Here is a 26,522-nt window from a genome sequence, read left to right on the forward strand (position 1 = left end):
CCTGCATTACTATATAATATCTATTCTTTTAATTAAGTGAAAGCAATAGTGACATTTATTGGATTGCAAGTTACTTGTTAATGGCAATAAATTGCAGTGCAAAAAAAAAAAATCATTGCTTATTTTACATCAATAATTTGTAGACCTTTTGCTAATGATTATTCATTATTCTCCCACTGTGACTGTCATGTTTGTTAAGGCATATTGAATATAAAAATTAGAGGATTATGTTTTTAATGATATAACTGAAGTGGCAGGTGAAATTTTTTTTTAACTCTCATTGCGGTGCTATTGAAACTGTACTTCTCCTTCAGCTTGTTGCTATATATCCTTTCACTGATGTCTGTGTCAGTTGTATTTAGCTCCATGGAACTGTATTGCATTCGCAACATTGCCTTACCTTAGCTGTTAGCCCTTAAAGGGATGACTGAGAGATTAAAGAATGATAAATTATGATGTTACCAACTCTTTTTTTTTTTTTGCATGAATTTCCATAGGTTTACAGACAGTGGTACTGTTATGCATTGCCTTGAGTGGTTATGTCTGCCAAAAGTAATTTGCAAATGATAATCTTTTCTTGCAGAAGTTGAAGTTCCTTTGTCAGCAGCCTTTAGACAGTGCCCAACAGTCCTGCAGCCACTGGGAACAAGTGCCAGATATAATGAGGAAACGATTGGTTCACTGCATCAGGAACAGGTGAGCCCAGCAAATGGAAGGAATAACTGTCTGCCATAAGACATTGTCATCCTCTAACAATCTTATTCAGAACATAGACATTTATTAGACAAGCTTACTTACCCATCATATAGTATTTTATATCATCACATTTATATCATCAAGTCTTTGTTTTTTTTCATTTTGAGTTCTTTCATTAAAAAAATGTTTTATTTTAAATTGTTTAAATAGAATACTTTAATAATGTGCCATATATTACTAACACTAAACATAAAATGGCTTCATTTAGTTGTCTGGAAACATTTTACCAGTAAGTGTTTAAGAAAATGGTGCAGCCATGATGTGGATGGCTGGCATTGCTACCGCATTGAGCATTACTGCATTACTGCTCCCAGCCCTTTGTGCTCTTCCCACTCAGTTTGGTTGAGCTACATTTCAAATGTCAAGTGATACTCCTGGTCGGCCTGAAAGAGGTGTAGGAGAGGGATTTTAATTCATCCTGTGAGAGTACAGTAAACATGCAGCCCAATTAAATTGCCCTGGCCATGTTGCATATGCTCACAATAGCCAGAAAAACACATTAAACCAATCCATCAAAAAACAACATTTTGGCTTTCATTTGAATTAAAAGCCTTAAATGTAAATTATTTTTAGCATGTTGCTGTAGGAATAACCTTGAATTCAGTCTAAAGGTTAATGTATGGGGCGCATTGAATTAAATCTGAGCAATCGCTTTTTTAAAGCACTTTCATATACCTTTATGAAAGCGGGAAAGCTGTTTGTTTTAATGTGCCCGTGCTTCTCACACTGTGTTTCTCTGGAACAATGCAGTGTAAGACTTTTTCACAGTGATGGATCTCATTGTGTAACAGTCGCAATTTGTCTAAAACAATACTTTTAGGCTGCGTGCATGAAAGTTATTGTTTTCCTTTCTAATGAAAATGAACTTTATTCATTCAGTATGCAAAAATCTACTAAAGCAAGTAAGTGACCTGAACACATTTTATGCACAAGTGTAATGAAATGAAGCCTTTCAAACACACACACACACATACACACACACGTATATATATATATATATATATACACACACACACATATATATATAAACATGGTATATCCCAGCAGCGGTGAAAATGACATATACTGCATTGCAGTGCATACTGAGCATATTATAGAGTCTAGTTTATAGGATCTTGTAGCTTGATAAAATGTGCAAAGGGAGAGGGCTGGTGTTTTGTATGCAATGTCACTGGCTGTCTCAGTCATTCAGTTGCCACCAGCTTGCCAATTGTGTGAACATATTCCCTGTCGGAGCGGTGAACGTGTCAAGCGCTGCCACTGCTAAGACTGCCGCAGATCTGGCCTCAAACCCAGCGCGATCTGACAGCAGTGCCACAAAGATAACTTCCTCAGATGGAGGAGGGTGAAACTTTTTGAAAGCCACCCCTGGTGACACAGAGTCAAAAAGAACAGTCAGCCGTCTTGGTGCGTATCCGTCTGCCGGGGCTAATCTAAATGCTGTCTGGCCAAGTTGCGGTTGAAAAGTTTGAGGAGGAGAACACTGGGCAGAAGAGTGCGAGCGCTCAAATGAGCAGTGACGAGAGGTGATGTGGAGAACCGGGCGAAATCCCGGGCCTGATGAAGCCAGTTCCCCCCTGTCCCCTTCGCCGCAGGACCTCTTCTGCTTGGACAGTGTTGACCAGCTCTGTCATCTGGAGTCATGCTCTGAAGAACTGGCCTTTTTGCTTTTCACGATAGCATTCCGAAGGGTCACCCTTGTATTGCATGTTTTTCCCACTCCTTTCCTTTGAAACTACTCGCTACTGTCGTGCAAGTAAGCAACAGTGACGTCAAGCCATGTTGAAGGTTGCTGGTCATTTTGCAAGGCAAACAAATCTTCAGAGAAAGACAAAAGCTCAAGTTTTATTGTGCAGACCTACGGTGCATGAATGGGGTTAAGCGGTTGACTTATTATTTTCCGTGTAAATGGAGCACTTTTAAAATAAAATAGGTAGGTACTGCTGTCTAAAAACGGCAAAGAAATGCTGTGGATATGGAGTGAAAGTGGATCAATTTCTGTTCAGCATCAAGCAAAAAAAAATAACAACAGCATCTTCCTCCTTCCAGAACCTCGACATGTATACCATCTGTTTTGGTTTTGTGAGATTAGAACAGTTAAAACCAGCCAGGTACTCTCTGGTCATTGGGAATAGTTAATCCTGCATCACAGCTGCACTTTCATTAAAATCAAATTAACGCTTATTAGTCCTGTTGATACAGCCTGCACCCTGGAACAATATTGGTTTCAGGCTTGAATCGGCAGGGCATCGCCTAGCAATGAGCCCCTTCTAATTCTCAGATTTAGGTTCAGAGTTTATTTCACAGTGTAATGTGGAATGCAAGTGAAATTAACTCTCGGACATGTATTTCTCTGACAGTGCTGGATAAAGTGACTTTTTATAGGCAACAGATTTTCTGATAAAATTGATGGATGTAGAAGATTTACAGTGGATGTACAGTATAGTTTAACTGGTTATGATGTTTTATTTGTCATTAAATAAAATGTATATTGTCCAGATATTAGCACATTTTCTATGCTGATCCATGCGGTGGGTTGCCTGTAACAATAACATCATCATGTTATCAGTTTTCACAGCAACAGTGGGTATACATAATTCTAATCTGATATTTTTATGGTTATATAAATTGTGATTCAAAGTAAAGCCCTATAGGCTGTATTATTAAACTGATATTAATCTGATATTAAGTCAATGTGGAGATCAGTTTGCATTGCTGTACATTTGTCTTGAAATTATATGGTTCTTTGTTTATGTTTCTCCAGTCGAATAGCTATTTGCAACGCTCAATTAGAAAATTAATGAAAAATGAGTAAAAACAGCATACATGTCTTGCTTAGATGTCCTAAATAAAAAAGCATATGAAGTCATTTCCAATAAAACTTGTATAGACTATTCGAAACCATCAGCTTGTTTTGTCAAGTTTAAACTCAGATGCCAGATATTTTAGTAGCATCTGAAATTGTTGGAATTACATCAGTGTTATCTCTTTCTGTGCAAATGAAACAAAACGTATTAGCCATCTGAGGTTTGTTTTTACAAGGCAATCAATTTCAATAAAAGAAAATTAGATGAGTGCTTTATATATTTGACAAATAGATAATTGGCCTTACTTAACCCTGACCTTAAGACGACACTTTGCTTAGTTATAATCTTCTTAGAATTATTGAAGCATTCAATTAACCAGATTAAATGACATGGCCAAGAAGTGGTTTACAAATTAAGAAAGGCTTCAGAAATGCTCTCCGATCCTCGCAATCATCTGATGAAGTATTGTGGGGGAAAATGTTAAAATGGGAGTTCATGGGCAGCACAAGTGAAACTCATAAGTGACTACAATGCTTTTTTTTTATCAGTGGCTTTGTGTGTAAGCTTCAGATAGCCCCCTTGGATAAGAAGGCATTACGCAGCCTGACAGTTCTTAATGGAGTGCCCAGTGGAGTATCATATCAAAGGGCTGCCTCTTTCACTGGCTTCCCCCCCTTAGAAAAATCATGCCCCAACACTGATGTTCGCGCGGGATCAATGCGATAACTTGAGAGACCGAGTCCCTTATCAGGGCAGTCGTGGTCGTAAATCCCGGCTAATTTAAAGGGGTATAAAATGTTATGATACAGAAGGGCTATTCAATAAAGGGGTGAGATTATTTCTTCATGGGATCTTACACCTTTTGCATGCAAATTTAATGTCAATTCTCTGTAATGTTTTGAAATCTACTTATCATTACTGCCACACTCAGATAATGATCATCTAAGGTTTTGTTTGAAATTTTTAATTTATTTGGTATTGCCCCTAATGTGCTGCTATGGTTAAATCTTATTTGCTTCAGCGGGTCAACTGCTTTGACAGATGGGCTTGAGATGTCTGTTTTATTTGACTCTCCAATCCTGTTGTTTTAATGAAGTACACTGAGACCCATTTAATTTGTAGTGGTATTCTTCTGGAAAACCATGTGTATATGTGCTGATGAGCAAAGGACTGAATACAAATTAGTTTTCAGGAGCAGAATCAAAAAAGAAAAAATATTTTAAAATAGATATAGAATTTTTTTACAACACTTTAAAGTTGTCCTTCGTAAGCTATATAACTCCACATAGCATCTTCATAAGCACTACATAGACATTCATGAATGCTTATGTCAATTCTGCAAATGGTGGGTTTCACTGGGTATGTCAGGCCATGTCACCTTCTGCATTAGTGAGGTTATTGCACTCCATATGCCTATTTGCTTGTCTGGAGGCAAGCTATTTTCCACCTGACTGCTATCTATGCATCAAGCTTCTGACCAATGTATCACAACCTGGACTGACATAATCAACATAAAACTCCTGTAAGAAATGTGTCATATTGAAGCCTAATACATGAATGAATTGTTTTAACCCTGCCCACTAATACAAACGCTCAGTGAGGTTTTGAGAAAAAAATGTCTGAGAAGACACAATTTGCCTCTCAAGGATATTCTTTATATTACAATGAGTGAACTCATATTCCCAGGAGCCTCGGTTACCTTTCAGGACCTCTGGACACAGGCCTGGAAATAATCAGATCTCAGGGGTGATTTATTAATGCCTTCATAGCAGGTTAGTATTCAACCTCCAGGAGGGTTCCAGTGTGTGATTTTTACTGTAGCACTGTGTTGTGTGCTGTGTGACCCCTTGGGGGTTAGCAAAAAATGGTGCCTGATCCAAGTTCATGAAGGAAAGGATAAAGTGGCGATAAATTTCAACCCCCCCCCCCCGATACACACACACACAGTGAATTTACCTTTGATAAGCTCTGTCTATTGCATCCTTTTTCCCGTATCAATTAGCACAGAAGGCATATAACTTTGATGGTGAGAAAAATGAGTTTGATTGAACAATGCATCTGTGTAGTTGCATGCTTTGATGTTGAGGGTCTGTCTTTGCCATGCACCGTTCAGTAAATCCAGGAGACATTTTGCAGGTGATGGTGAACTGGAAAATGATATGTTCCGAGGAAATCTGATGATTTATTGTAGGCTTTGTGTTAACCCAATAGCAGTTTCTCTCCCATGACAGTTTAAAAAAGTTTTGCTGTCTAGAGAGATCTGTGAAACATAATACTTGGCAATTAATAGTTATTTGGTCTACAATGTATGGTTCTGATGCAAAAAAAACATGACACATATATCTTGTTTTGTCTAAATTTCCTAGACCTCTCATCGGGTAGATCAAGCCAGAGTGTAAAGACCTCACAAGTTGGAAGCCATTAACAAGGAGAATAGTACCATTTGGAAATCTTGTGTTTTGCATTCATATTTCATGTAAATTTTAGGGAACGTGATTTCATGCCTTGCGGTGGATTTACTGATGTCTTTAAGAAGTTTCAAGTCCAGAGTCAATAGATCATAATGAGTCTTCACCTGGTACTGTATAAATCTGAACAGCTGAACCTGAAAAGGTTGATACTTTGCTTAATATTTCCCATGCGGGCTTCTGCCACCCTCAGGCTTTTAAACATTCACCGTCTGTTTCCAACCTCTCAAATGTAATAAATCTGGACCCAAAGCTTTGGTACACATGTTGTTATTATTGTTACAATTTGTGGGTCAAAGGGAACAGGTAGAGTTCAGGTAGACTTTCACAGAGCCTGGAGAATCAAAATGAAAGCTTGAAACCTGCTATTGTAACCTTTCCCCCAGGAATGTTTCTTCAGCTGTTTTCCCATAAATTGCTCTAGTGGGAGGTACACAGAACTGACAGCAGAGCAAACCGCAGGTCTTATATTTTGAAAAAAGGGGCAAAATTCGTATAGTGTGAAAAAGTGTTTTTTATTTATTTTATTTTTTTAGCTCATTGAACAGAGACTGTTTGCATTTGCTTCTTAAAATTTGTGTGCTTAGGGATTACTGTTTAGTATTCTGTTCAGCCATGATGAAAAGTAACTCCACACTGCTTGAGGGAAGATCATGCAGCAATGAGAAACACTATATGGTGCAAGAAACTAGCTTCCTAGTTTCAGTTAAAACATAAAAACACGCTAAATGCTAGGAGCAGTATGGACAAATAAACATGATGGGAGGGTGGTCCTTTTTCAGTCTTGTGGGTAGAAGGTCACCGAATGAAACCCAAAGGTTTATGTGAAAGTCCCTGTTTGAGCTGAACCTATTTCCGGACTTTCAGTATCTGTTGCCCATTTCAGCAGCTCTCCTTCCATTCTATAATTTGTCCAGTCGCAGATGCAGTGCACAATAGTTTGAATCTAGTCTAGTTCTTGAGTGCGATGCCTGCCAAACCACTGATATTGTATTCCATTCTGTGCTATTGTGCTGAGAATACAGGACAGAATGTGAAGTGTTTGGGGGTGCATATGCTATGCCACAGGTAAATATTTTATGTATAAGCCCTTCAGGACCGCGATTTCAGGCTCCGGGGTTATGGTGTCAAGGCTCTGTTTGATATACAACTTAAATCACTTTGAATTTTAATAGAACCGTTTGCATAAAATCCTCCGTTGTCTACATCACCTCGCAGGCAGAAAGTCTTCTGTCAGGTATGTCCTAATGAGGGTGGAGTGCATGCTCGTTTACAGTTGAACTCGGCCCAAATGCACTGAAAATGAGAATTGTTTATATCTACATTTTGGCATGAAATAAACCGTTTTCTTACCTGGGGCTATGCGGTTTATTGATCCGGAGTGACACGTATCACACATAATGAAATGATGCTATCATGTCCAATGAGAACACCTGTCTCCCTCTTGGGGTAGATTGGCAGAGAGGAATGCCAGGGCAAATTAGGCAGTGTGGTGCTGAGAAAGAGTCCCCTGTCAGGGGGCTTCACCACTGAGCAAACCTGAAACAACACATGAAAAAAGGCTGGTGTGTAAAGATGCCATTTTAAAAGCAAGTCAAAAAGGCACTGGGTTGAGAGTGCCCTGTGACATGCGTTCGTATTATTTTGCGAACACATGCACAAACATGCACAAATTTCACCATTTTTTTTTCTTTTTGTAAAACAAAAAGGAAGTATACTGTTCAGGGAATTTGCATGCTTAAGGATGATATTTTCTCCAAAAATATCAGCAAGTTTTCATGACAAAAGAAATTTTGGACATGACGTGGCAACGGTGCTGTGAGTTTACTGTACGTACTCACAAAAGAAGTCTTGTGTTGAATATAAAAATGCACAGATGGCACTGATGTGCCCCTTTAATTAAAGTCATCTGCCCCCGTAGGCTGAGTGCCCAGATGTGGTGTAAGCTATGCTAATGGTCTGTTTGTCAATGAGCGTGCTCATAGGGGTGAATGGGAGACGGCACCTGATGATCAATAAAGTTATTCGCTCTTATCTAATGGGGTCAGCCTGCAGAATTACTGGATTCTGGACACTGCTTATTTAATACGCATTACCTCACGTAATTTATTACATTGCATTATATGAATTATATTTTGGTACTACTGGTAACCTACTTGGTTAAACTACTGCTGTGTCCGAAGTAACTGATTAAATAAATTAAACAAAAACCATCCAACATCTTATTCAAAATTATGGGCATTAATATGGAGTTGGGCCACACTTTGCTGCTACAACAACCTCCACTCTTCTGGAAAGGCTTTATACTAGATCTTGGAGCATTGCTGCTGGGATTTGTTTCCATTCATCCGGAGGAGCATTAGTGAGGTCGGGCACTGATTGGGCGATTAGGCCTGGCTCGCAGTTGGCTTTTCAATTGGTCCCAGAGGTGTTGGATGGAGTTGAGGTCAGGGCTCTGAGTGGGCCAGGCAAGTTCTTCCACACCGTTCTTGACTAAACAATTTCTATATGGATCTTGCTGTGTGCCCCGGGGCAATGTCATGCTGAAACAGAAATGGGCCTTCCCCAAACTGTTGGGGAAGCACAGAATCATCTAGAATCTGAATGTATGCTGTAGCATTACGATTTGTCTTCATTGGAACTAAGGGACCTGGCCCAAACCATGAAAAAACAACCCCAGACCAAGGGTTGTGCAGATACTTTTGGTCATGAAGTGTAAATGGTTAAATGCACAGTTTTTGTTGTTTCAGCTCTGTACTCTAGCACAATGCATTTGAAATAAAAATAAATATGAGGTTAAAGTGCAGACTGTCAACATATCAGGTGATCAGTGCAGGAATCACAGGCCTTTTTATTCATGCCCCCCCCCATTTTGGGGACTGTGTGTATATACCATATATACCCAAAATGAACAATTGTTTATTGAAAATTATTTTTTAAAAACAGCAAGCACTGTCATTGTCCACTGGCCACGCAAAAATCCACTGTGAGCTGCTACAGAAGTCCACTTTTAATTTGAAGACAAGTTGAGAGATAAAAGTGTGTCCAGATAAAATATTTTGTGACTAATCAAATTGTCAAACTATGATTTGAAATAGGTGGAGAGGGAGATAGATAAAGCTTAGTATTGGTTTATTTTTAATTGTGTGTGTCCTGAGTAGTTTTTACCCCAGTTTGATTTCGAAGAGTTAGGCCCTGTGTGGATCTTCTATAAAATGTAGTTTGCACTGTGTTTACCTTATAGAATCATCACAGGGTTTCCCTTTGTGGGAAATCCATTAGCAATGGGCCAAAACAGGTGCTAAACTTCTGGTCTTAATTATTATCCCTTAATTTAAGAGGCTAGGCTGCCCTTATTTCTACCATCCTCAGTTTTTAAAGTGTAGATATATAGATCTGTGATATAAAAAAAACCTGGCCGGTCTTAATGCATTATACCCTATTGACATGCACTAATTTTGATATATAATGTGGGATGAATCTCTAATTACATTTTGGCAGGAAAGGCACAGTTACTTTAGCACGGCACTTAATTATATGTATACTCAAGCTTCCAGGGTAAAATTCAGTGTGATGGGGGACCCCATCACATCCACTTCCCTTTATCTCAGGTGAGGTGCAACTGCTGTAAACAAAAATACACTATAAAAGGTAATTTAACACTGTCATAAATTTTAATATCATTTATTCCCCCATCTTACATTTTATGTTCCCTTTAATGTTAAAATTAACTGTTAATATAATTTGAGCTTTAATTTTTAGTTCTTAATTTGCTAAAGTATGACTTTATTCAAGGTATTGTTTTTCAAAAATGTGCCAATGTTGATCACGTGACATGTTATAATTGCATTTACTTACAATGCACATCATCTGAAGTATGCAAAGACAAATCCTTTGATCCATTAGAACAAGTTGTTGTGTTCTGCAAAAAACAAGCAGTGTAAAACAAGAATGAACAAACCCTGTTTTTTTATTATTATACTGCCCTGAACAGAGCTCTTTGCTGGATAGACGGAATCCTATGACTCCCTACCAACCAGTCCACTATCTCTTTCTATAGTGAGAATTCAGTTGCTTTTGTCTGAGTCCCTATAGCAACAACGAGCATAGGGACACAACCAGACTGCTTCTGGTTCACTTGCCTAAATGGACAATTCTCCCTCCTCGTGTACTGTACCAAATAACAGAATCCTGTCCCTTTCAGATATCCATGATCTCTCAGCGATTCACCATACTTCCAATACAATATTTCTGAATGCCAATCCGATGCATAATACCTCATTTTATAAAGCAGGGGATTGGTGTCATTTGTAATAAATGAAATCCCTTGTCGAATTTCTGCTTCTTTGAGAATGATTGAGATTTGCCCACAGTCGGCAAACAAAGATATCCGGGTGTGTATTGCACTGTTTGCCAAGACATGAGCCTCTAATTCAGCTTTGGCAGAGGACCAGCCTTCCTTAAAATCAAATTGTGGCTGAATGCACAGTTCATCACTGTACTGTTCAGAATAAATGTGCCTGGGGAGTTTGTGTATTGCAGATGTGGAGAAAGAAACAACAAAAAAATAAAAATAACTATTCTGGTCTACAAACTTTTGAAAAAAAAACCTTGTCAAAGAAAGTTTAGTCTTGACATGGCGCAGAGTATTATCTTAATTTTAATTCTGTTTTGCCATATGATTGCTTTTAATTTAAATGCACCTACTGTTTTTTAGTCACAAATATGAAATATAGGAAGCAATGTTTTATAACTCTTTCCTTTTTTTAAATTTTCTGACATATCATAGCACACTGAAAATGTGTTTTTCACCATTTTCACATCTGAAGTCACTATGTAAGAAACACTAAGGAGTGCACTCTCCTCTAGTCTAGTGCACTTGCCGGTAACAGTGGCTACATTGCGCACTAGATGCCCCATACACCACAGGAGAGCTAGTGCCAGTTGGAGGTGAGGTGACGATGCATCATCCTGTTAGTGACAACTGGCAGCTGGTGGCCACCTGGTGTATTGCTGGGACTGGAGGAGTCCTTGTTCGCTTCAAGCACCCCTACCTTTGGTAGGACAAAGCCAGTTTCTCCCATCACTATAGACTCGTGGTCATATATAGTCATCCTATGGGCCTTGCGCTTGTAATGAGTGCTATTAGTAATGCAGCTAAAATTCTGTCTTTTTACTTTTTTTCTAAATTGGGTGAAATCTTGAACTTTGTTCTTTTATTTCACTTTTGGTTTTATTAAAGCGTGCTAATTAAACCTATCCATTTAGCTGGATCTATAATTGAAATCTGTGCATATGCAGTACTGGTTAACATAATGATTTAATTTAAGTGTAGACCATTTAAATGCCATGAAACATCTCCTCAACCGAATGAGAAGAGATGTTGGCAGAAGGCTGTTTAGGCAGTTAGCAGGGGTTTTATATATCAATCAGCAATATGGTCATCGTCCAGATTGGAGCTGATCAATACAAATTAAAGGATGCTAAAAACATGGGATACTTATTAATTCACATGATATGTGTTTGTCTGTCAGCTAATGCAGTTTTATATGGCTCTGTGTTCTAAATTTATGTATACAGTCAACTCCAGAATTATGAGCATCCTTGATAAAGATGACCAAAAAAATGAGGCTGTATAAAATAAACAACACAGGTAATGAGCTGCACTGTATGCACAAAAAATGGGAAAATTATATTCTTTTGGACTAGTACAAATGCACTGAAAAAAACAATTATTCTATAATTCAAAAATATAGGTGACATAACTGTTGGTAACCCTGCTTTCTGTACTTTGTGCATTGCTCCCTTCCAGAGAATAACACTGTTGAGTGACAGTGGTCTTGCGTGGCGGTCTTCTGTGTTTAAGAGATTAGTGATAATATGGAGGGGGAATTTTGACCATGACAGAATCTTTTAACATGCTTCAGAACCTCCAGATCTTTTAGTCTGCACTTGTGGGCTGCCTTCTTTGTTTCAAACCACAGGTTTTATATCAGGGTCACTACACACTAACGCACGCACGCACACACACACACACACACACACACACACACACACACACACAGACGCACATTCATTCCATTTATTCCATATGCACTGCAAATTTTCTCTGTTTTCTGTGAAAAGCAACACGGCTCATAATGCACCACTATAGACCACTTAGCGTGAAGTGTCCATGCTCTTTATGTAAGTGTGTAGACTGAGGGCCCATTGTTTCTTTATTGTTCTTTAGTTCTGAATCCAGGCTGTCTTTTAGCTGTGGGCTAACATTCCTGTTCCCTGTAAATCAGCAAATGAGATATGAGATTTATTTGAGGCACAGCCTCGTAAAGGCTCTGTAACTCTTAGAAAACATTGTTAAAATAACAGCGACTGCAGCGATAAACAGAATAACCAGCATGGGTCTCTTTAGCACTGACAGGAATAGAGGGGTTTCACTTTTAAAGAAAGATGTTATCAGAAACTTTGGAGCTTAACAGCAAGTGTGCCAACATCCCAGGGCATATCAGGATAAAATACGATGGAAATCACCTCTTAGAAATATCAACAGAATGACTAAATATCATTTAAAAGTACATTTTCAAAAATTGTCTTCGAGACCGATTATTTTCTTTTTTGCTGTGTTGTCAGTTTTTATGAGTGACTTGGATTGCACATTTTTGAAACAGTTTCCAGCCAGCTATTACTTACAGATCCTTGGGTAATTATCAGCAATACAACCCTCCAGAAGATTTATTTTCAGAATCTGTACATTCCTTTTTCTTTTTTACTTTTTTACTTCCTTTTTTTTATGTTCACTGAAGGCAAGATTTTCTACACTTGTTTTTCTCAGATTCTCTGTATTCTTTCTAAGATTCTTTACCAAAACCATAGCCACCACCTGGCATCTGTCTAGTGTCTCTCTAACCTACACTGGGCACACCTGACATATTAAGATTAGGATTTTGCAATTTGTATACAGGTTCAATCTGTACGTCTGTCTATTCCGTGCCTGACAATGGCCTAGTAGCTGCTCTAAGAAAATAAGAATTATGGAAATGATTGTGCGACATTGATTTGCAGAAGCATCCTTTCATGACTGTTGTGCTACAAATTATTACACAGACTACTGCTGTGGTAATAGAATAAAAGTGCATCGGTGGGTTTACTTGAGGACTTTTCTCAATGTGCCTTTGCATATTGAAAATTCCTGTTTAGAATGCAGCTATGCTTCCATCTTACACGATGAGCAAAAATGTGTGTGTGTGCGTGTGTGTTATTTTAGCCATTATATATGTGTGTGTGTATATATATATATATATATATATATAGTGAAATGAAAAAATACTATTTTTCCCATAACCCCCCATGTGTTTCTGCTGTCACAGCTGTGTTCATCAGCTGTAGTAAACAGGAACATACATTTTCACTTTGTAACTTTGAAAAACAAAGTATCCTCAAAGCTGTTTCTCCATGCGCACGAAATCCAGTAGACATTGAGAATACGATATGAGACAATCAAAGGAAGCCGCAAAAAAAAAAAAAAAAAATGGCACTGGTCTACAGCTAATCATCCTGTAAGTTTAGACAACAATAAATAAGGAACGTTAAAATGTCATGCCCCCTGGTATTTGACTCACTTTGCCTCTTCTCGGTAAACCAAAATAACTGGGAAGACTATGTGGGTATCAGAGGTTTCATAACATGATTGGAAAGGTTCACAGTGGTGGTGAGCTGGGGTCTAATGCTGAAGCCGTCGGGGCAAGGATAAGATTTCCAGAGCCAGGGGGCTGTGTTATGGGTTGGCAGCCAGGGGCCAGAGAAACTCAGATATAGCGGCCGCATAGCGGGAATGTTGCTATATTAATGAGATCCAGGCAGTAAATTGTGGCTGGGCTTTCATTTTTAGCAGCTGCCATATGAGGCGCTTGGCCCAGCGAGGGGGGCCCGCGCGGCCCGCTGCGAGGCCCGTTCCTCTGTGGATGTTCGGAGCCCGAATGGCAGCTCCGCAAATTCTCCTCCTCGCCTGCCTAATTGACACCTTTCAATCAGCTCGCCCTCTTAAAGGGGCAGCGGAGTCCCGTTAAACAGGCTCCCGGTGCAGGAAGGGCTCCCAGGGCCCCGCCGCCCGCGTCCGCGGCAATAAAAAGCCGATCTGAATTTTACGGCGGGAACACGCCAGCGACTCTGCCCTGTGAAAACAGGCCAATTTGCCAGGTAATGAGCGTGCTGTGAGCCCTCAAATCCGTTTCCTCGGGGTTCCCACTGGGTGTGCATCCATTCAGGCCCGCTGCTCAAAGGCCTGGTTTCTTCTCTTCCTCTTCCAATTATCATACTTCGCCTGGGATTGTGTCTTAATTGCTCTTAATTAAGCTTGTACATCGTTCATTATCTTTCCCTGGTACAGAAGTATTTCATTTGTGCGAGGGTAATTGTTTTGCGGTGGTATTCACAGGATATCTGAAGTATACTGCATTCTGAAGATGAAACAGTTTTTTTGAGGTCCTGTGTTTGTTTTTTTACTGCGTTCCTCTACTATAATCTCGAGTGGTACTTGCAGGTACTTTTCATAGTTATGCTCAGAGTATCGCTGTTTCATTACAATAATAATTTATGCTTTATGCAAAAATGAAGTCTTCCTTAGATGTAGTTGTTGTATTATTATGGAGATACTTCCTATGGATTTTTATTATGATCACCATGACTCTGCACTATTGCGTATAATAGTAATGATTATAAAAGACGTAATGAGATTATTCACACTTAATTTGCTGGAATGTTTACATAGTGATAAAAAAAGGGAAAAGAAGTGTGATGATTTAAAGGATGTGTCAGTGACTACCTTAACTTTTGGGAGAAAAAAGAAATTAAATATTCATATTGTCATTCATTTTTACAAATAAAAAATGAAGGCATAAGAAATAAAAGGCAACTAATCAAATGTTTCGACTCGAGCAGGTTCTTCTCACCTGAACTACAGCTGTTTCACACAGCACACATCTGAGACTTTTCAACAGAAAAGCTCAATCAAAGCAAATGAGTGAACTCAAGTGAAATCCATAAAGTACCACTGAATGAGGTATTCAGAATCTCTCCTTCACAAGAGCCAAAATGGATGGATGGGAAAGCAATTAAATCTAATCAGAACTTCCTTTTTCCCCTCTCCAAACATTATTTGGAGAAAAAAAAATCACAACTTAATTAGCATAATTATGCATGCTAATAGCATCTCAAATGAATAGCAGTTGTCAGGAGGGTAGAACCATCTGTAATAGTGGCGGATTAATACATCATTTTTTATTTCCAACAACGGCGTAACTCTTCCCTCGAAAGTGGTTTTCATTAATCAATTTCATTTTTATTAGATCGGAAATTTGGCATTTTTCATTATGGGCCATTATGCACTTCCCTATACAACTGTAATGCACTGCTAATGAGACCCCAAGTGGTTCCGTGCGCAGAGACAATGGCAGTACAGGTGTATTGTTGTAATTGCTGCAAACAGGGAGATGTGCCGCGAGTCCTGGGGATAGAGCAGTCGTTCCTCTCACCCCTCTCCCCTATTGTGTTTTCTAAAGTGAGGAACAGAGCTGCCTCGGCTTCCCTTAATGTGTTTTTGGGGGTGACGCGGGAGTATTCCTTTACGGGGACGAGGGACACTTTCGCCAAGTTCTGTGAAACGAGAGAGTGGGGAAGTGCAGGGCCTGCACAGTCTTATTGCTGCTTAAATAATGCTTTATTGTGAGGCAGAGTTTTGACTTGTGGATCATGGCACATGCAGGAAAGCCAATACATGCGCACTTCTTGCTCTTCAGCACCTAGTTAGAGTATATGTTTTGAAAGGGATTCAAATACAAAAGATGCGTGTAATCCTACATAAATATGACTAGATCCAAAGGAAGCTGTGTACTAGTTGGTGGACTAGTTTTCTGATGCTGTTTGTGAATGCTGTAGTGTTTGTTGCCAGGTTTTTATTGTTGCTTTTTTTGTGACATCTGTCTGGAATTAATTGATGTGAAATTGTTCAGCATATGTTTTTAAAGGTTTTCGTAGTCCAGGCTTGGCTGTGCAGTAGATGTGATTCTCTGGTTCCAGGGAGGTTCTTGTCTCAGTACGTAGCAGGCCGCGCAGTTGCGGTTTTGTGTAGGTGACAATGGGGTAGCACACAAGCAGACTTAACTCTGCAAGCTTGTCCTTTGAGCTCACAGGCCTAAGCTGCAGGCTTGTGAATGATCTCTGTACAGTGTTCCAGTGTATAAGAAAGCACGTTTTAGTTATTCTGTCTGCAGATACAATGGGGGAGAACTAAACCTTCCCTACTTTTATTTTTAAGGTATTGAGGCATGCACCTAGATGACACTGTGTGGTATTTGCTTACCATAGTCACTTTGGCTAAAAACATTTGACGGATAAATAAATTGTAACTTGTAAATTGCAGTGAACACATCTTTGATTGTTTCGTCCAAAACCAAAGCAAGAACTGTGTGCATTGAGATATAATCTTTACATTGCATTTTTAGATTCTTTGATTTGGCAATCATATGTAAATGTGGGGATAGAACAAACCATTTGCTTGCATTTTTTTCAACAGTACATAGTAAACAGTAAATATAAACATAACAACCTTCTGCTCTTAAATAACATATACAGATGGACATAAATGCACAACAGTGGCATTTTACTGACTTGTCATTTCTGCCATTTTGTGATTTTGGGAATATTCTATCACTTATTTATTGAAAAGAATAATATTGAACATTTTTTAGAATAAGTTTCAAGGAATTATTTGTGTATGTTATTTTATTCTCAGAAGACAGTTGTGACATAATGTTACGGTATGAATTCTGCAGGGTGGAAAGGCTTTCCTCGATTTTTTAAACCTAGTGGAAAACTTTAATCAAAGACGGTTGGTGCTGAGAGTTTAGTTCTGACCATGTTATGAAAAATAATTACCTTACAAAGACATACAGTCAAAGATAAGAATAGTTCTGAAGAGAAATACATAAATGCAATTTTGTTATTTTCCCTCAATTTTTTATGCTAAATGTTGGGCGGGAAAACCCTTTTTTTTCAGTTGTTGTTGACAGTCGTACCTGCAGGTCTGGTCTCAGAATTGCCATGCAGATCAATAGCTGTTTTGCTTGGAAGTGGATTGGCTAACATGTGGACAGAAGATGATATCTGGGGTCTGAAGGGCTAATCAATGAAGAGTCTTGAACTTAGAAAACCTTTTCATGTTTGGTAATGAGCTCTGAGCAGACATGTCACTTGAACTGAAGTACAAATTGAGATGGCAGCAGGAGGGAGAGAAATATAAGTGCAGTAACTCCATGTTGCCTGAGAGAGGCTCCTTAGGCCTTTGTAAAATGAATCTTGATGGCATGCAGATGTTTGCCATTGCTGTGTAACAGTAGGTATTATTTTACATTTCTTAATTTGATCATCGTAATTTGCCTAATGCTTTTGTGCTGTGTTGTGCCGTGTTGTGCTGTGGTTTAAAACATTAGCTCTTTTTTTTTTAGAGTACTTATGGTTAATGGGTATAATTTGCCTCAGTTGTGATCTTGTATGCTACTGCATCACAGGTAGAAAATACACCCTGAGGCGTGAGCACACTGAACAGGAGACGAGGGGTGTCATAGCTGCATTTTTTCAGCCTTCCACTAGAAAGATTTACTATGCAGAAAGAGAAGTATGGCGCACTGTACGGGACATGGTACGCAAACTTTGCCACGTAATCTCACTTGAATTCAAATATAATGCTTGTTTGGAAGGCTATATCCAGACTTCTTGTGAGCCTCTTGAATCCTAATTGGTACTTTCACTTTTAAATACCGCATGTTGTTGATAGTACATGCGTTTCAATTAGCTTTTCTGTATAAGTGTGCTTTTGTAGAAGGGATCAAAATTCTGCAGTGCGATTACACCTTACTGCACATTTATGGAAATATTTTTACCTTTTAGATTCATTTCATTCACCTCACATTGATTTTCAGCAATAATACACTGAATAGTGAAACTTCCCTGCACCTTTTTCTCTAGCTAACTGTGTTCCTTGTTGCACAAGCTGAAATATGAATATTTGTGAAAACTACGTACTGATCAATGCCCCTTGTTTAGTCTGAGGTCATCTGGTTGTAAGCATGATCCACGCCACAAACAATTGTAGTTCAGTTTACTGTATCTACAAATTGCTTGGCAAGAAAAAATGCTGCAGCTTCAAAATAGAGTTTAGTGACTGATCAGACTGCTGCCTGTGTGCCAGCACTAAAGGATGAATATCATTACTGTTCCTTGTTGAGTCCATATTATTCACGTTCAATAGAATATCTTTGACAACTAGATGCGGACTTGTATACTAGTACTGCTCCATTATATGGTTGAAAATCAAAGGAGGCAATTGCATCAGTTAAAACCTAGGGCACGCTTACAGTTTTAAAAAAACGTCAATGTGTGAACAAGACACACACATTATTCTATGAGTGTATTGTGGGTATGCCAGTGCTCACGTCTCCCTTTAGTTATAAAATGTGGGGAATCGCACGATTCTGCAATGATTTCAGAACCATACTGTGGTTCCCACAGTCACTAACGGTGTCCTGTAAGGCTGTACCGCACTTACTAAATCACCAGGACACAGCTGTTCATATCAAGCTGCTTGGCTGCTTCTTTCCATTTACTGTGCTTCCTTTGTAGTAGTGTCTGTTTCTCTTGGCAGAACTCAGTAACTACCTGTCCAGTGTCCACTGTGTATTTCCAACTCGATGCTTGTTTCTTTTTTTCCATTGTATCTTTTTCATTTTATGGATCTCTTTCTGTTTCTGCTACAGTTCTACGGGAATCGCAAACAGCATATAGAAAACAGCTGTTCTTTGGCTCGATGTGTTATCGAATGGTTATTTTCCGTTGGCTGTTGGCAGGAACTCACTGCTTGTGGAACTAAACACTGAACAGGAATAGGAGAAAAATTCCTGCCTGATCTCCGCTTGCAGCTCATGAGGCACTCACAAGAACACTCATCACTCATGCTGTACAACCTGACACGGTACACAATCTCAAGTGTGAACTCAAGGTATGATTTTGTGGTGAATTTTTTCTAAAATCACAACAAGAAAGTTCTGAGGAAAAATGAAAATTCCTTCTTGGTAATTATATACCTGGAGATATATTTGGATTAAGTTGGGCCAAAAGTGAGCTATTGTTTGGTATGCAGGTAAAGAGAGAGGAATGAGAGCCCATTCTCTATAAGGATCGTTGGCTCTTGTTGGTTCAGTTCATGAAAAGCCTTTCATGTACTGTACACCTGCAGTTTTAATTGCCCGCTGAAATGGCACTTTGTAAGTTCGAGCTCCTGTAATAAATCACCTATTACCCCTGTCTTAAGTAAACATGCATAATAATCCCAACACATCCCTAGCCTTGTGAACCCTTTCCTCCTCAAACTGCTGCCTTCATCTCTCAGCGCTGCAGTCTGCGCACAGATTGCTTTCAGTCTTTTCGGTACATTTGGTTTTGAATCACTGAACGAGCTCTGACTAGACGTGTATTAAAACACGTTTTAACAATATATTGGGAATAATTTAAACCCTCTATATATTTCTTCGAGGTAGCATCACACACAGACATAGGTGTGTCATAGATCCTATCAGTATTTGTCCTTAACTGTACTTCCACCCACATTACTGCCGGCTATTTCCCCCTGTATAAATTTAATAGAGAAGTTGTCTCCACCTGGCTGCCATCCACCATCTTCCTGAGCAGGTCAGACACATGAATAAACAGGGATTTTCCCTCGTTCTACTGCCAGTTAGACCTGGCACCTATGCGTGTTTAGTGCAAAACCACTGATGTGGCTGTCAACAGGGAAGATGCTAAAGCTGAGAAACCCACCATCTGGCAGGTAACAAAGAACACTGTTCATATTTTTTTTTTGAAAGACCTGCCAACTATCCACAGAGAACATTTGAACCTGTTTGGGATTAAGTCAAGCTTATCCACTTTTACAACCACGGTAGTAGCAATACGTTTTAATGGTGTGGTTAAGCATTCGGTAATCCATTTCTTAGAAGATCCACAAACTCAACCAGTTACACATTAGCTAGATGACAATGTATAATTGCATGTTTCAAGCTAATTACGTGCACCATGTTCACGTTTAAATGCCTGGTTCTGAGAAACCTAAAATATACGACCCATATGAGCTACTGTAGATGTCATACTTTATTATTGCAATGGCCAACAATGAACATCCTATTATTGTCATATTTTAATAAACATTAGTCTTTGATATATTTATGTGGCCCAAAGACAAATGATCTCTATGCAAATATGTATTTGAGCGTTTCTAAAAATGGTGTGTATCATCTTTCACATATATTTTTTAATAACACCACTGTCACAGATCTCTAACTTGTGCCCTTGGTTTTAAACTGGTGATACAACGAGGGAACACAGTATTTACAGTGAATTAGGCATTACCTCAGTGAATGCTAAACTATTACAATATTGAATATTGTACAGTAATACCACTGAATACATTTTTTTTAAGTTTGGCTCTTGTAGAGCTTGCTATACAGTATTTGTTTAGAAAGCAAGAGTCTTTGGATTCAGTTTAGAACAAATGATAGTAAAATCCAGGTTATAGTGCACATTCACATCGTGTCCCTTTTGAACATTTCCACTCAATAACCCTTTAACTTCAGAGCGTATCTCTCCCTTGACTCCAATAATGCATCTGGAATAACACAAACGTTAAAAGTCAGGAATGTGGATGTGGTTGGAGGACGGTCCCCAGCGGAAGCAGCTGGCTCCAGGACACCAGCGTGTCCAGCAGCTGTCTGAGGAAGGATATGAGTAGTGTCACCACGCGAGCCTGCGCTAACCTGAAGCTTAAAATGTGAAGACTGTCGGTGAGGCGGTCCTTGAGGCTGCGAGGATCACATGACCACGGCCAATGTGTTTGTTCCCGTGTCCCTTTCTCCTCACGTCGAACCCCCCAGATGATCGGGCAGACCTGACGTAACCCCAGGTCTGACGCACTCCCCTTGCTGTCTGCCTCGTAATGCGAAACCAGACAAATTACAGTGCATGTGAGGCCTTTTCTTTTGGTCCCCACAACCCCTATCCAACTGCTCCTGCAGCCCGGGAGGCTTGGATTCACACTGATGCCAGGGTAATACGTGATCCTGCCGCACAGTGTTGGAGCTGTTCATACAGAGGGCCTTTTCCCCCATCCGTTTTTTTTTAATCGAAATTTAAACAAATGTGCCATTTTATTGTATGGAATATTTAAGTCAGTCGCCATGGTGGCTGGAACATGGATTTTGTGGAAAACTGAAGCTCCAATTATGGCCATTATTTCTGTATCCCTTAGACTGTGTTTCACTGAATGTTTTCCAAAGCCAGTAAATGTCAGTGGTATTGGCTGTGTTTTTAGACATCAACCAAGGAACGTCAGCTGAGTACTTATTAGCCCATTCATGTAATTACCGTTTTGAAAATTGGCTGAGATTTACGTTGCAGGAGAATATTTTCCCCCAAATTAATGCTTGGTATAAATGATTTAAAGATCGTGTTCCTGTCCATGATTTCCTGAAAAGGGGGAATCTATCATAATTGAAATAAAATGATTTGGAAAGGACTGCGGGCAGTAAACGAGAAAGCAAAATAAGCTGGGATAGGATGGAAGAACCAACCATTTCAAAATGGTCTGCTTGGTACTATGGTACTATCGCCATGTATATTTTCAGTGTTTGGAGTCATATGTCTGTATTTCCAGAAAATTCACATGAGATTCTTTTGTATTAATACTGTATTTGCTTCACTACAATGGAGTACCAATAGAGTACTTAATTTGGAAAGCACAGCTTGCGCCAGGTGTTACTGTAAAAATGAGTGGGCTTTTCAAAGCCTGGAACATGTGTGGAATGCTTTGTTCAGCAACCATTCAGGGCCCAGAGAGAAGCCTGGAAGTCTGATATAATTGAATAATTTCAATAGAGGTTGACTGTGTGGGCTCATACAAAAGCACACTGGCAGGTACTTTTCAGTGATACACAAGCAAAAACCTGATTATAAGATTCCATAGTAAGTTCCATTGCATAATTCTGCTGAAAACCCCCGCTTCAAAAAGCTATCTGAAGAAGAAACAGGGTTTGTAGAAAGCCAATGATTATCATAATTTTTAGGGTTTTCCTTTTTACAGTCTTTATTCCCACAGACCAAAATTGTGTTGGCCCGAGTGGTTTCCAAATTCATTGCATTCAGTGCAGTTCATTTTAAAATCAGTAGTAACTCAAAACAGACTTCAGTAGTTTTCAAGTGGCTGGTTACCTTTTATTCAGAATGCAGAAGAGGACAAAATAAATGTGTTGGCTGCCTTTGTTGTACCCAGCAGCCTACTGCTTTTTTCTAATGCATATGAAACCTACTATATATATATATATATATATATATATATATACCCTAGTGAACCCATGAACCCTGGTGTTTTTGGGAAAAAAAGAGGTGAATCAGGACTGTGCCAGTGTGAGCCCCACATCGAGCACAGAACTGCTCTTAGCATCTCCCAAGGATGGAGGGTCACAGGTTGCATGGTATCCACAGCAACGGCTCAATAGCGCCCCCTCTGGTGGGTCGGACTGCCGTGATCTGCCTGCACCATTAAAATCAGTGATTCACAGCCTCTTGCAGCAGTAGGTGCAGCTGCTCAGCTGGCAGATTGTAGAATGAAAAGAAGTCGTAGCTAATGTCACATGCATGCTAGAGTGCAGAGGCCTGTAGCTGCATTTTGATACTTAAAGAAGAAAAATGGGGGAAGAAAACAGTTTAAAAAGCCTTTTCAACTATTTCAAACTTTATAGCTATTTTTCTATGTACTATGTTTGCCATTTTTACAGTGCAATAATATTCCTAATAGATTTTAATTTTTATACTGATATAATCACAATATATCACAGCCTTGATATTCTCAGTCATAGATTTTATTTAAATATATTTTCAGTACATTCCATTTCTGAAAATATATTGAAATGAAGTTGCTTGCAACAGATCTTTCGCATGAATTGCTTATTTGTGGACTGGCACCAGAGGGTAGCAACAGTAGAAATGGAATATTTACTTTGAGTGTTTCGTTTAATCGCGAACCTGCGAGAATTTTAAGATCAGTGTTAATAAAGTGGTGAATGTGTAATGCGCAGCTGTTCTTGGGTGCACACGGTGGAATTCATGAATACCTGTTAATATGTTAACTTCATGCTATTCCTCAACTGGGACAGTCATTTATCCTCACGGTTGTTTTTCCAGCTTTCGTTTTTTAATCTTTCATGTTCACTTCCATAATAAATCATTACTGGGGAATGTCATATTGCAAGAACAACTTTTTTTTTTTTAGGTTAGCTCTGAGTTTATTAAAATTGATTTAAGGTATGAGCCGGCACAGCTGCAGAGACCTCACCATGACTATGGCTCCTATATTCAACTGAAACCTCCAATTCTTTTCCACATTTGTTGGCCTACATTTTATTAGTTAATGCATTTACTGTTTATATAAAGTCTCTAGTGACTTTAGTGAGCCTGCTGGGAAATGTGATGTAATATCCTTTTGTCAGGTCTTTTTGGATTTGTTCTTTTATTTGTGGGTAATTTAGCGCCGACCAGAGTTTCCCCCCAGCCCTTACGGATCTGAAGTGTGACTTGGAATGGCATAATAGTTTACAAGGAAATTAAAAGAATCTGGGCACCTCTCTGAAGAGGTACTTTTCCATATAACCGTGGAAATATATTTTGTGCAAAAACTAAAAGTGGAATCAAGATCTGAGTGTTGAGTGATTTATTGTTTTTTTTACATGCCATTGCTTGTCCTCACACTTTCCAGTACTACACGGTGGAATAAATCTGATGGTTTTGTGCAAAGCAGTAAAAAAGTAGTGTAGCTACTGTACCGATGTGCCATGAAAAATTATTCATTGATGTGTTTTTAATGACATGTTTTTTTATTCATTTTCCCTTCAGAATTAACATTTTATACATGCTATTATGAAATGTACTCGTATAAACCCACTGACCAGTTACAGCTGAAACAAATTGCTGAAATTTGGTCCGATCAATTATTACATACGCATGTTTTTGGCCTTTTTTAAAGAAAATGGCCACATGGCTACGCACAAACTTTTGTCTGTGGCAAGAGAGGAGCATTGCTGAGTCCCTCCTTCTTGCGGCTTCGTACCCCTCACCTCTGCGGCTCACGATTCTGATGCATTTCGAGCCCTCGGTACGCTTCCTTATCCCCGGGAATCAATGGCCTGATGGATCACATTCACGGCACATCCCACATCTTGGCCAGAGTGTAAAAGGACAACACAATCACTTTAATTCCAGCCATTTCCATTTCCTGCCACACTCCTTGCTCTACAAGTTATTGGCAAGCCCTAAGGGATTGAAGTGTCTCAAGGTCGCGGGGGGAACCGTGAGCATTTATGGATCGTGGTGGAGTGTAATGCTTAGGTGCTTTAAAATGCTTTGCATTGCCCCTTTGCCTCCTCTGTTAGTTGTCCGCTGAAATTGGACCCACTTTGAAAGATAGATTTGAAAAATAACGCCATTTTGTTTTTGTTTTTTTTTGGTTGGGAAATGAGCTATTTGCTATGAAGAGACATAGGCCATAGAAAGAATTGTCTTTATCTAAAGATTTTAAATATCATTGAGTTGTTTGTGTGAGCCAACATACAGTAAGGTGGATTATCCACTAAACACATCAGAGTTGTTGTTATGCACTCTGATATGTATGATCTAATTGATTATAGATCAGAGATCCACTGGGGTAGGCCCTTCATTTATATTTTTTAAAATGATACTTGAAAAGTCTAAAAGACTTGCAGAGAACACTGCAGAGATTTTGTAGACCTTCCACTTCCTAGGTATGGTAATCCCAATTTATTAGATTTTGTTATTTAAAAAAATGTGGATTTCACATATTTTATCCCTTTCTATTCTCTGGCATGCGAGAATCTATTGGATATCGAATCACAAGCACCATACGGCCCTTTATCCCTTTAGACTGCTTCGGGAAGGCTTAATGGGGCATTTGCATTATCGATGAGGTAACCCTGTCACCTCAAACATAGACTCTTTAAAGGGAATAATTTTATGCAAATTATATATTGATGCACTAATGATTAATTGGCTCCAGAACTGTGTTAATATGCAATTGTTGTCGTGTAATATGCATTTCTAATGACTTTGTATTAGTCTGATCAAACAAGTGGGAGGCTTTGATCACCAAACTACTAAAAAGCTTTTTCCGTGTTTGTTAGAGGGCAGATTCGGTTCTTGCGGCTTGTGGAACGCGTGCGGGGAAACGCAGGAAGTGGAGGCAAGAAACGAATCGATCTCAAAAGTTTCGACTGCTTTCGCCCCATGGAACGAGACGCGTTCGTGAGACACAATGAATATATAGTGCGCAATGAGACCAACGGCAGCGATCTAGTCCTCCCTCAAGCCTCCTTCTGCTTGATGCATTTTTAAAGAGTTGTCACCCGCTTGCATGTTCTGCCTGTTAATAAACCGCCGCGGCTTGCCTGAAAACATTACTTACCGCACACTTCTGTAGAATAGGGCCTTATTGATGGCCCTGCCAAGGATGTTGACAATTCTCAGGTTAAAGGGAGCCATGCTAGTTCCCCAGGTTTAAGAGACACAGCCGTGAGTTATGACCAGTCGCGCAAGAGCCGTTTCACACCCAGTGTACTCAAGCACCGAAGGAGCTCTCCTTCCAGGACTCGCGAGTGCATTTGTTTCCATTTTCGTGACATTCCACTCAACATAAATAATACAGGAAAGACTGTGCAAAACTATCAATATGACACAAATACATTGCACGGGAGCGGCAATAAAAAATAGCTTTGTCACCTGGAAATCTCGGGCAAAACCCACTGTATGAAGCAAACTCAGCAGCAGCAGTAGTAGATCTGTGGAGCCATGTCTCTCGCACCTGTGATAATGTCATCTCAGAAATGGGCTTGGTGGTGCCTTTTTGCCTGACGGCAGACATCAAGTTTGCACATATTCTTGTGACCACTTTCTCGCATGACATGCTAAAGAAGGCTATTTTGAGTTAGTCTCTTGAGGGCCTTGTCTATTTCCTGCTTTTAAAATGTATTTATTAAGTGTACATCTTATATTATTTGTGCACCTGCAGTGTTTAGTTTTATGCTAACATAATTCTCTGGTGCCCTGACCTTACAGTCTTGTTTTATGATCGTGTAGTGATTGCTAATAGACTGGATAATTTCTGACCATGGCAGCTTTTGTTTAAATATTAAACTTCCAGAAATATATGACTTTATCTACAAAAAAGTTCAGGGTCGTAGGAAGTTTTATTCATATTTGGTAATCTCTCAGAGTATTTGAGCCTGAGTTTCATAACACAAGACAGTCTTCTCTGTTTGCCTTCCCTAGTGTGTTAGGTCTCCATCAAGCCTCTTTGTCTTGCCTTTGTTTAGTAATTCTATTT

This window comes from Anguilla anguilla, chromosome 16, assembly GCF_013347855.1.
Source record: "Anguilla anguilla isolate fAngAng1 chromosome 16, fAngAng1.pri, whole genome shotgun sequence".
Classification (NCBI taxonomy): Eukaryota; Metazoa; Chordata; class Actinopteri; order Anguilliformes; family Anguillidae; genus Anguilla; species Anguilla anguilla.